The sequence below is a fragment of the Micropterus salmoides genome, unplaced genomic scaffold, assembly GCF_014851395.1.
Source record: "Micropterus salmoides isolate LMB-PRFRI ecotype aquatic unplaced genomic scaffold, ASM1485139v1 Ms_hic_scaffold_12, whole genome shotgun sequence".
Taxonomy (NCBI): Eukaryota; Metazoa; Chordata; class Actinopteri; order Centrarchiformes; family Centrarchidae; genus Micropterus; species Micropterus salmoides.
The window spans coordinates 32,856,777-32,869,135 of record NW_024040263.1 but is presented as its reverse complement, the minus strand read 5'-3'; the positions used below and the strand labels follow the sequence as shown (position 1 = coordinate 32,869,135).

At 38.5% G+C, this 12,359-nt stretch overlaps 1 protein-coding gene across 5 annotated transcripts in view; it reads right to left on the bottom strand.

Moving 5' to 3' along the window:
* The window catches only part of tenm3 (teneurin transmembrane protein 3), an 824,111-nt gene that overhangs the window by 270,646 nt on the left and 541,106 nt on the right, over positions 1-12,359 (bottom strand). For all 5 annotated transcript variants that reach the window (XM_038714618.1, XM_038714620.1, XM_038714619.1 and 2 more), the window contains one exon: positions 8,762-8,839. The gene's annotated coding sequence lies outside the window, so the exon portion shown is untranslated. The remainder of the gene's footprint in view (positions 1-8,761; positions 8,840-12,359) is intronic.

The following is a 12,359-nucleotide window of genomic DNA, read 5'->3' as shown; positions in this document are numbered from 1 at the left end:
AGTGAGGAATGGAGAGGTGTGAAGAGAAAGTGTTAAAAAGACTCGACTGTGAGAGTAAGTGTGAGGAGGAGCGGGTGCCTTGGCAAGGTAGGAGTGATTTCACAATCCCTCTTTTTTTCTACAGAAATAACACAATGTATTTGTGAGTGGGGGGTCAGGGTGAGAACAGGGCCAGCCAGAAGCAACTCCCCAGGAAGAGGTTGGGGGTACAGGGTCCAGTTCAAGGACAAACCAACACAGATGGTTAGAGAGGGAGAAATGTTTTCCCCCACATTTTGATTCATTCATTTGCACGAGAAGTGTATTTACAGACACTATAACAGTGTTGAGTAGGGGAGACGGGCATGGTTGTAACATGGGGAGAGTTGAAATATAGTTTCTCAGGCAACATGTGATGCATTTTTTCCTTTCTAATTTCAAACCACTATGGAAATACAGCTAGCTAAACATTGGCTGACAGGGGTGGGGTGTAACACTTCTTTAAAAAGTGTTACAACCATCCACGATACATAAAACTAGGTACATTCTTGGTTTTAATATTTTACAGAGTGCCCTTTGCAGTCTGGGCCCACCAAGCCTGCACTCCCGGTTTACCATCATTCATTTGTCAGCACTGTGACCAGTACTCCCCATTCACATGTTGTTCACATGTTGGCGTGTGTATCGTCACTCGATCTGTTCATGCACATGAGTCATCAGACAAAGTCTGTTACAGCGAGATAGAAACATTGTTCTTTGATATCACTACCTGTTTTGGAAGCTTATCGTATAGTGTGGCATCTATTTTTGATTCTTTTGTGTGATTGTTACAACTTACCCCGGCATGTGTTACAACCTACTTGGGGTAGGTTGTAACAAGGGAACACATTGCATTTGACATCAACTCACGAGGTCTGTGATATTCTTGTGTGCCATTTGTAGCGAACAAATGTAGGTCCTTTGTATAAAAATTTGAGAACTCTAGCTAAAGAATTCAGTGAGTTATAGCTGCTGAAGCAAAAAGTGTTACAACCATACCCGGTCTCCCCTAATAGAAAATGTAAATTCTCCAAGACTATGAGATAACAGTTTGAGTCAAGTATTGAGGCCATGGGGGTAACCACGCATTCTTTGGGGGATAGAAAATACTAATCTAAAATACAGAATATCAAGTATAAAATATTTTCAATATGTCGTCCATGTATGAACCCAATCAACGGCTCTGGCTCTTATTTCCTATTTATTTTTAATTTATTTAGGGAAAATAAAAGTGTATGACCTTGCAGCCCTGGCGGTCTTCACGTCCCCAGTTTGGGGAAGCAGAAAAACTTAGTTTATCAATCTAAAAAACAGTTTATGTGTACACTATATTTAGAATATTTTTACAGCTGTACCTTGCCGTCAGACAGCCACCAGACTCCTTTGAAAAAAAGAGCAATTTTACCTCACAGAACGCAGGAGTTGCTGGTCTACCGCTGTCTTGATCGGTTAGTACACACATTAATTCGGATCCCAAATAACCCTTTAAAATACCAAAGTCACACAATAACATAAACAAATCGATCGAGGAAGCAGAAACCTGATTGGAGATGCTTCTCTCATGCAAGTAGAAAATAGCATTTTTTTTGCAAATATGGAGAATATTTGGGAAAAATCTTTAACCCTCAAGACCATCTACAATAACAATGGCAGAATGAAGATGACCATTGTGTTCTGTGTTTCACTGGACCCAGTATGCCTACGGACAGTCCTCCCACAAGCATCTGTTTAGCGCTGTATGCTGAAATCCAAAGTGGCTGGTGGATACAGTACCTCAAACATAAACAGATACCCTGAGCAGTTGAGGGATTGAGGGAGGGGTGAAGGTCTAGTGTAGGCGGGGATGGAAAGAAGGTCAACTCTTCTTAACAATGAGTCCATTGATTCCAAGTGCCCAGCCTCTTCTCAATCCCTCATTCTCTTCTTTGTCGCCCTATCTTCCATCTCTCCTTTCTCGCTATTCTTTTCATCTTTGTCTTTTCCTCTCGCTCTCTCTGCCCCTCTCTTTTTAATGTCTTGAATGTTTTATGCCCCAGACACTTTGGATAGTTTTCAGTTTTTTTTTTAAATATAAAATTTCTTACTATTTTGTCCCCTCTTCGCTCTTCCCCTCCTCCTCCTTCCTGTTCAGGTAGCAGCTTTCATCTGGCCACAACACAAAGGACCAATTGTACATTGTGTGCATGTGTGCCTCTCTATGTCAGCTTGTCTCAATGTGTCAGGAGATACATTTGTGGCATGCATGTTTCTCTAGATCCTGCTAACACAGCTTTTATGTATGAACATCTATGATGGTGAAGAAGATGGGCAGCTTACAGAGGCAAAAGAGGAGTGAAATGGAAGTTGCAGGGATGGCTTAGGCTGTACACTTATCCATTGTGAAATAAAAATTAAACATTATTAGAAATTAACAATATTAGATAAGATTATTCTATATCCAATATTTAGAAATAAAAATATTGTATTTTATTTATTTGATGAACTATATGAATTAAAATGTTTTTTTGTATTTTTCTTGAAGCTTTGGCAATACTGTTGTATTAACATTCATGCCAATAGAGCAAATTTCATTTCGACCTGACTTCTTTTCTCCGTGAGATGGAAGAATTTAGAAAGTTGCGTGGCGCTGTGGAGAGCCCCCAGCTGCAGAAGTGCATGGATCACGTGTAAAATTCATCCAGCCAGAGGGAACGATCACCAACCCGGAGAGGGAATGGGGCGTTGTGGTGTACAGGGACAAGGACAGGAGATGGCAGAGCAACCAGGCACGGTGCGGTCGGTCGGTGATTGTTCCCTCTGGCTCGATGAAGCATGATCTGCTGGCATTTCCTTGCATCTGGATCATTCCAGCATACTGTATCTGTTTCTGCTGGGGTTTCCCAAAGCAGTTTTTCAGGTGTGCTGTCCCAAGTACTTAGTGCAATCTTAGCAGGATGGGCAGGTACGATTTGATTTCCACATACTCGGGACGCACTGAATGAAACAAACCAAGGTTTTTACGCTGTGGCTGCTTTCCCTCCAGACTCTCCATGGCAGAAACCATTAAAACACGCAAAACCCTCATTTAAACACTGCCACCTCTGTTGTATTTGCTCCTGTTGTCATCGACACAATAATCATTAGTTAATCACCCATAACAGCTACTACAATTACATTTTAGAATGCACACGCAAATTAGTACACCGTTAGTAGATCAGCTTACGTGTTAATTTGCTGGTGATATCAAGTTAGCAAACGTTTTTACTCATGCAAACGTTTAGTAAATCTGGCCCTAAATCATTTTGTGAATTTAAAAAAAAAAGTCACATTTGTAGACATGGTGGGCACCTACATTTTACTCGATCTATAGATGATAATGGCATTCAACTGCCTGATAAATATAAACAGGATGTCTCAAACTTATCCATACTAAAACACTGTTGGACAACAGACAGGAATGTGTAGCTAAGGCAGGTTTTATTGAGACCCATTAAATGTGTTGACTGAGGAATTCTTATATAATGAATATTTTGTTGTATTGAGCATAATTTGGTGTCTTCTATAAACTTGTTTCAAAGTTGATGGCAACATTATGAGGCAAATATATGAAAGCCTGTTGGGGAATATAGACACTACATACATACACATACATTTTGTGTTAGAGGATTTAATTTATTGGTAGCTGTCGGGATAAAGAGAATTTCAAGAAAATATAACAAAAAGATGCAGACCAGCTGTGGTGTATAATACGGCTGTCAAAGAAATTCTTCCATCCACTCCAAACAGCTTGTTTTCCTGTACTGATCACAACACAATGTAATCACCCTCCTGTAGGCTTAAACTTGTAGGTAGAATTACCTGACAGCAGTGATGATTAGCTTGGCAAAAACACAAACAATTATTTATTTATTTATATATTTTTTCAACAACACTAAATTAAAAGAAAAGAAGAAAAGGGAACTGGCCAGACTGTCTTGAATGAGCAAAAATGCCTTTGCTTTTTTTTTTTCTTGCAATATCTGCCCATTGCAAATATAATTGAGGTTGTGGAAAGACTGCCGCCACATTAACTACGGTTAAAGAACGTCCGAGCAACACTATGTTACGGTAAGTAAGGCAATTGAATGGTTAAGTTTTGAGGAAAGGTTGTTGTTTCTGTAAGAAAATAAAGGTAATTGAAAGGCCATGAACTCTGGCTTCCTGCAGAGTCCCCCAAACTCCACACCCCTAGTGTCGGCCTCAATCCATGAGGGGCATCACCCTGCACTGACACTAAATTATGCCATTGGATGGAAATAGTGAGGTATGGAATTGTCCAATATGGGTGCAATGCTGCGCTGAATACACATGCACACAGATCACTAGTACTGAAATTGTCCACCTCTGACAGGTGTGGGTAGACTGAAACTTGGACATGTGATTGGATGACATGGTTCAGCTGTTATTTGACCTGGTGACAGTGTTGCTTGTCACTAGCTTGACTGATTGACCCTATTAAAATCAGAATGTTTGCACCTTTTGGCCGGTGTGAATATTAAAAGACAAACTGATTTCTTTCTTATTGAGACATAATCAGTTATTAAAGAGCAACAGTAAAGAGAATGAAAGAGTGAAAAAAAAGGGAAGCTTCATGGCTGTTCTATATTTTCTTGGGTTTCAGGCCAAAAATAAACTTGAATAATTTCATCTACTCATCATCATTTTAAATTCCCATTACATTTTTGTAATACAAATCAGTGTGTGTGTGTGTGTGTGTGTGTGTGTGTGTGTGTGTGTGTGTGTGTGTGTGTGTGTGTGTGTGTGTGTGTGTGTGTGTGTGTGTGTGTGTGTGTGTGTGTGTGTGCACTTTCTATTATTACCATAAAGCGTATCCCTTCCAGGCTAAAATGGATCATTTGCATATGTGGCAGAATCCCCAGAGACCCAGGTGGAATACCTAGCTAATCTGTGATACAAAATACCTTTAGAGAAACATTAACTGACTTTTAACAAATTGGATTTTGGGACTTGTGCTACTGGATATGGAATTAAATTTTTTTAGGCAACTCTCTGAATATCCTACTGGTAGTATTTCATGACAGCTGTCAAAAGAGGATAAAGGGGGAACGAAGGACTAATAGTCATCCTCCATGGGAAATCTTTAGACTGAGTTTGCATTTCTTTTCATTTACAGAATTTCACAAACACAAAGCTCCCTTGAGCAAGAATCCCTGAACGTTTTATTAATTTTTTTTTTTTAAACGTAAATATGTGTGGATTTCTGGCTTTAATAATTCTTGACTTGAAATGAAGAATCCCCATCTATTGACGTTTCAGTGAATGTGATTACAGAATGTAAAAGCCATTCACTTAAAGCAGGCAGACAAGAGAGGCAGCAGAGCTTCTATGGTGGGATTTGTTCACCTTTTTTATGTTTATGTAAGTTAAGTCCAAGAAAATTGTCATATAGTACTATTTAAATAACTCTATCCCTGAAATGTCATCTCTATGTATGTGGCTGTAAACTGATATTCACTGTGCTGACATAAATTAAACAGAATATTGTAAATTTCCCTATATTGCAGCAATTCCATATTTAGCCTATTATAGCAATGTTTATCTTGCTGTGTGTGTGTGTGTGTGTGTGTGTGTGTGTGTGTGTGTGTGTGTGTGTGCTACTATTATCCTTAAACCACACAGAACTGTGTTAATGAACTTGTCTGCATATTTTAGTGAGTAAAAGTCTTCATGAATTAATTGTACTTTGTTACAATCATCAGCTAAGATTCTGAACGTCTTCTCAGTATCAGTACTAATGGTTATGGATGTATGCATAGTGTGTATAAATAAACACTGTCAGCTCCTCCAGAGTTGCAGGTGGTGGGCATAAAAAATAGCATCCCATCTGACAACTCACCAAATGATGCCCACAGAATACTGGTCATGATATTGCCTGTGCAAAACTAATCAAGGATTTTTATGACCTTGGGTCACATTTGTTTTGATTTTAATTTGACATATATCTTTCTCCGTCCCTTTCAGTTACAGTACAGTGTGTGCATGTGTGTGTAAGGGTTAGGACCAACAGCTGGCTACATTAGTGGTGCAAAGGCAGGTCCTCCAGTAGTGCTCTGTGATTGGTGCGCTAGAAAGGATTGATTCCGGATTGGACAAGCTGATGGTATCGTTGTTTTTCATTACATTTATTGGATTGCTTCTACTCACACATTTTACACAATATTCCTTTTCAAATATAAAAAAAAATGTTGTCATGGCAGCTATAACTTTTTAAGTTTTTGATATATGTTACAGTTATTGAGATATTAATATTTTACTGTAATAATGTTTTGAATGGCCTCTATTGGAGTGTACATAAATTCATCAAAATCTAAAATAGTGTAAATGCTAAAGTTATTGTACCTCGTACACACTTAGTGCCACCATGTGGTCGGTTATTACATTTTGGCTAATAATTCATGAAAAGTAGCAAAACAGTATGTTCACAGTGTGTTCCTTGGATGATACTGATTTGACTGATATAGGCCACGCCCATTTCCGTATATGAAATTCTTCTGCCATTGTGGATTATTGGTACAAATTTATTTTTAGCATTTTTACATTTTTTGCTTGTCACTCTGGGTGACATGGCTAGAATGGAGAGCAGCTTTAAAATCTTAAACAATTCTCTTGAACTTCCTCTCACACCTATATTTTTTACTAATTAATACACCATTTTAAGTTCAAACAGCAAGCTAATGCTAGCTAACTCGCTAACCTCTATGGGAAATTTCCCACAGTGCAGTAGTGCCCTCGCCTATGAAAGTCAGAGCAAACTTTTAAATTAGGACTTGTAGATCTAATGTGAATGAAGCTATGTGACCTATTACTTTTCTTATTCACATCTTTGATACTTTTAGAAATATTTAATGTTTTCCAGGATATTGTATTTTTTCAAATGAATCAACAGAATGTTCAAAATTGACACATTTTCAGACTTTTTCATGCATTTTCTCCTGTCTAACATGTCTGTCTGATAACATCCCTGGCAGTCTACTAAGAACTTGTGCCAACTACTTAAGCTTTGTTTATACTTTTGTGAGACACCATGGCACGGGCCTCCACAGATGTTGTGGAAGCTACACAATCTGCACTTTGTTCATTGCAGTATTCTCCCAAATTCCAGGGGGCATACAAATAAATATTCTGTGAATAAGCAAGTAGTCAACGAGTGTTACTGGAAGAACATCATTATCCAACATGGTTACACACCATGCATCATAAAAATTAAATGCTCATCTTTTGCCTAGTTCAGAAAATTCACAGGCGCCATGACTTGTGGCTCGACGTTTAAGACGCAATATAGTTATTTTTGGCATGCGGACCCTCACACTGAGGACCATCAGGCATAAACCTAGCTTTAGTTGATGTCATTACTGACATTCTGACCGCAGACCGTTTGCAGACGACACTACCATTATCGGCCAGATGCCTAGTTCTCGTCATCTTTTACAGAGGAGCAATAGAAAGCATCCTGACTGAAAACATCACAAATTGGCATGGTTTGTGCATGGCCAAAGGGCTATAAGGCTCTTTCGTTACACAAACTTATGTTGTAAAATGAACAAATAAATGAATGCTTAAACCCATGAATCCTCTTCACTCTTTTTCATCATCACTTTTGACACTAGCAGCCAACAGGTAAATGCTACGTATTTGCATAGCGCCTTTTTAGTTTTTGCACTACATTGCTGCTCAAGCTCAAACGAACATTCACATACATTCATACACCGATGGGGGATTGAACCACCAATCTTCCAATTAACGAGCAACCTACTCTATCTCCTGATCCACAGCCGGTAACAGGTCAATGAGAGATGGGGGCAGAATTGGTCCAAGACCAGACAGGCTCCAAAATCCCTCCCTCTTTCTTTTCCCACCACTGGTAAGGTACTGCTATAGTAATCTAACTATTTTACATGGAGCTTTATTCAGCTCAAAAGAGTGTACTGCAAATAGCCTCTGCACACAATCTGTCAGAATTTATACAAATCATATTACATTTTAACATTACTAGTGTAGCAGGTGGAGCACTTGGCAACAAGATTTCAGCTAGAAATGTAGGTTAACAACACCTGAAACCATACTGACCTTATCACTTGAGTGATTTTTTGGCAGAAACAAAACATACAGTATCATATATCATAAAAATTTTAAAATAAATCATTTGTATTCCCACATTTACCATTTTCAAAGTCAAAGAAAAATGCCTGATAATCATTGAATGCTGAGCAACACCCCCACCACCACCATCCCCTCTGACACACACACACACACACACACACACACATACACACTGCTGTCAGAGTCCTTCAGCTGAAACAGCTTTTCCTCAAGAGCTGCCTTCCAAAAACACTTGACAAGAACAGAAATTGGCAATTCATTCCTTTACTTGTTAATTTTTTCCTGCTCGTTTTTTATTGATCACAATCACTTGTTCCCTGCACGTGTTCAAATTGCAGAGCGGGTTTTTGTCTTTTTTTTTTCTCCAACTGCGAGAACAATAGCCTAATCAAAGCAAATTGGTGCTAATCTTCTCACTGTTTAAATGGATATTTAGAGAGAGAAGCAGAAAGAACAATTTAAAAAAAAATGAACAGGGTAGATAGCGAATATGTATTGAATAGGGAATAACTAAGAGGCAGATAGACAATGCTGAGCAGTGATCCAAAGAGAAACACAAAAGACACAGATGGAGAGACAGTGAGAGGGTTTAAGTGGAACCTACCAACTTGTTGAGTGGTCTAGCAGTTGAATGGCACTGGGATGCTGCCAAGTTGTGTCATTTCCTTCTGTGCTTCCAAAACTAGGGGCAGAAAGACATGTATCACATCAGAAACAGTAGCTGGCCAGGCCCGGATGCACTCATCAGCCCTGAAACCGCATTAACCACCTTCCTGTAAGATTGTCTGTGTGATTTGAATGATGGAGCAAATTGTTACTTTCCTGGATTCACACAGCAACATTTCATTTGAACCAAAAGTGGGAGCCTTATAAAAACACACTTTTGGCGTCGACTATGGTCAGTGCGGTACGTCTCAGACACAGTAAGATGAGGCTATGGTGGAGCTACAACTGCTCCTTATTCCAAAATTATTGGTATATCCATCTTTGTTTTTCTGGCCTGCCTTGTTTATTGTGAAATGATTTTACCTCTTTCTATAGGGTGATGTTATTAGCACAGGTTTGGCAACATACAAAGGTGCTATATATAAGATAAAATACATAAATAATTGTAACATCTTAGGCTTTATCACAAGTCTTTTTACCTACATGATAGAATAAATGGTGACACTGGTGAGCCATATGAGCAACCAATGTAGACTACTGGCATGAGACGTGATGCGAACTGCAGTCTCTGAGTTAAAAGTCTTTCAAATGCTTTGTACACATGGTTGATTTCTTATGTCATTATTAGGTCCACTGCCAACTTTAACAACCACCAATCGAATTTACACAATTGATACTCTACGCACTAACAATTACAGTAAATCATACAAACAGGTTGATTCAGTGGTTTTATTTAATCACATTGAGTGTTAAGACATTATTTCCTCAATCACAGTATTATCAAGAGTAGCATTAATGCACACAGAGAGCATTCTGATAGGAAACGGTGCAAATTGCTGTATTACAGTATTGTATTATGGACATATTTTGAACAAATACTTGTTTGCAAAACCTCTAATAAAGGTATCAAATATTTATTTTTCCTCATTGATCTTATTTGTTTTAACTCTTTAATATTTTGTCTCTTCATCTGATATAAAAAATATATCAAGAGGACAATGAAATGCCAATAACAAAAAGGAGGAAAGGAGGCTGAAAAAAATATTTGCAAATTCAAAAATGGTCAGTGTCCGGTTTTCTCGTCTTGAGGTCACTAATGAATATGGATGAATATTTAATTTTTTTATGAATTTCTATCATGTTTGAGTGTAGAAGCACAGCAGCCTACGTCAAGGTTAAATACATATGAGTTGATTGAGTAGATGGAGATTGTGTCCACCTCTAAACTTTGAAATGATTAATCATATCTCCACAGTAGAAAGTGGCTATATGGACATAAAAAAAAGTGTAATGCTGTATAGACCAACAAGAGAAACAGGGTGTGGCTGACAGCGAGAGAAAGACACAGCAGATAAAGATACCCAATCAGAGTGAAAGAGATAAAGCAACTAATGTTTTCATGGTGATCGAATACAAACACATAGAGGCAAAACGCTTGCATAGGAAAACACACTATCCACATCCACACACACCAGAGAATGGAGAGGTCCAACTCTTCAATGTGACAATGAGCTAATCAGATTTGAGGGAGGAAAGTGTTTGATAGACAAATTGCTGTCTCTCCACCCCAATCCCCCCTCTCAGCCATATTTCTCCCCCACTCTCTCACTAATCAGCAGAAGAGCTTTTAGAGTGCAGAGAGGGATTCATATTTACTCACTAATTCATGTCAACAGCCAAATCTGCTCCATGACGATAAATAAACAACTATTTACCACATAACCACTCTTCACATGGAAAAGCCAACTCCTTCACAAAAGCCACAAAGCGTATCAGTAGCAGGGCACCATCAGCCAACTGTAAGGAGTTTTGAAAAAAAGGCTTCATGCTGTTAAAATGCATGTGCTTTTGAGTAGGGTCATTTGATGTCAGACTCATGGGTATTTCTGTATTAAAGATTACATAAAGGTTTGTGTCAAGTGGTAATCTGAGACTGCAATGAAACCAGCAGCCTGACCATGATCAGTTTAAATAACAAATGACCAACAACTTAAGTCCCTTATAAACAGGTTAATATGCTGGTAATTAAAAAAAAGTTTTTTTATTTTTATGGACAACTCCAAAGTTGTCCATAAACCATTGAATGCAGTCATATTATCAGAAAGACATGCTTAAAAACAAATGTTACAGAGAGAGACAACATCTGTGCTATCCTGCATAGTTTATTAGGAAATATAAACTGTGTAATAAATGATGAAATATTGTAAACTAGGCCACTTTGTAGAGAAGATGTTCTCCTCACATCAGGAGAGCTTGTTTTAAAGGTGTATTTACACTGCATGCTTTAAACCTGGCAGCGCCGTGCAAAGGACGAGAAAACTCCCCACAGACAATCCCATCCATCATCAGTTTTCAAACTTTGATTCATGCCAACTGCTTACAAGACAAAAAACAGCAAAAAACTTACATATAGCATGTGAGTATATCACAGTGAGAATAATCCATCTTGCAGCTTGTGAGAAAAACATTTTTTTGGTATCATTATTTTCACTGCTGTCATCATAAAACTAGATGTTCATGTCTGAAGAGGACTTTAGAGACCGTCCCAGCATCCACTGTGGCAAAAAGCAGTGCATTCACACCTAAAGAGTTTCCAGGTCACCATGCGCTGACTGTCTGTTGTACATCTTACGTTGAGTCACAATCAATCACAGTGCTTCACATAAGAACATGTAGTCTTTTAATTGTCTAGATGAAGATGAGGAAATAAGTCTCGGGATATGCACCAACCGATTAGTTGGTTTCACAGAAAAATCCAACCAGAGTTTTGAAAGTTATTTAAAAGTAAAATGTGAGGATTTGCTTCTTTTTTTTTTTTATAACATTATGAATGTATTCTTAACAACCACTAATTATCTGTTGTGTCACTGTTGCCAGTAGGTGGCGCTATGACTATGAGTGAATATTGGCATGTAGATTTCTTCAGGACGGGACTCTTTTCAAATGTGAAATTTGGTACAGATGGCAACAAATGCATCACAATATAGTCTCATCAATGCTTTAAGGCTGTTCTGCCCAGATTTGAGGTGAATGTGGTTACCTGCTAGGTTCATGACCCCATGTTCAATGCCACGGACACACCATTCAGTGAAAACTGCAGCACACAGCACAGCTTTAAATCATGAAGGTCTCTAGATCACACAGTGAAAATTTGAAGTACATCTGATCAATTCTCTATGAGGAGTTTGATAAAGTACGGAGTCTGTAAATGGCATGAAATGCCCTAAAATGGCACGTTCAAAACTGTTGAGTTTAGGCTCCAAGTGGCTTTTTTTGTCACGTCTATTCGCAAGACCCATATGAGATTTTCACCACTTCTAACGTGTGGTAAGTTTTGTAAATTTTGAGCACCTTAAGGCCCTCAAACATGTGAATCATTTGGAGGAAAAAAGAAAGAAAAAGCAAGCAAAATTGGTTTTGTGCACGGGCCCTAATAACTGTAGCAGTGTGTGTCAAGCAGGAGGCAGAAATACCTGCTGAAAAAGAAATAGAAGGATGGAGGAGAGAGAGGAAGCACAAAACTACAGAAGAGAGAA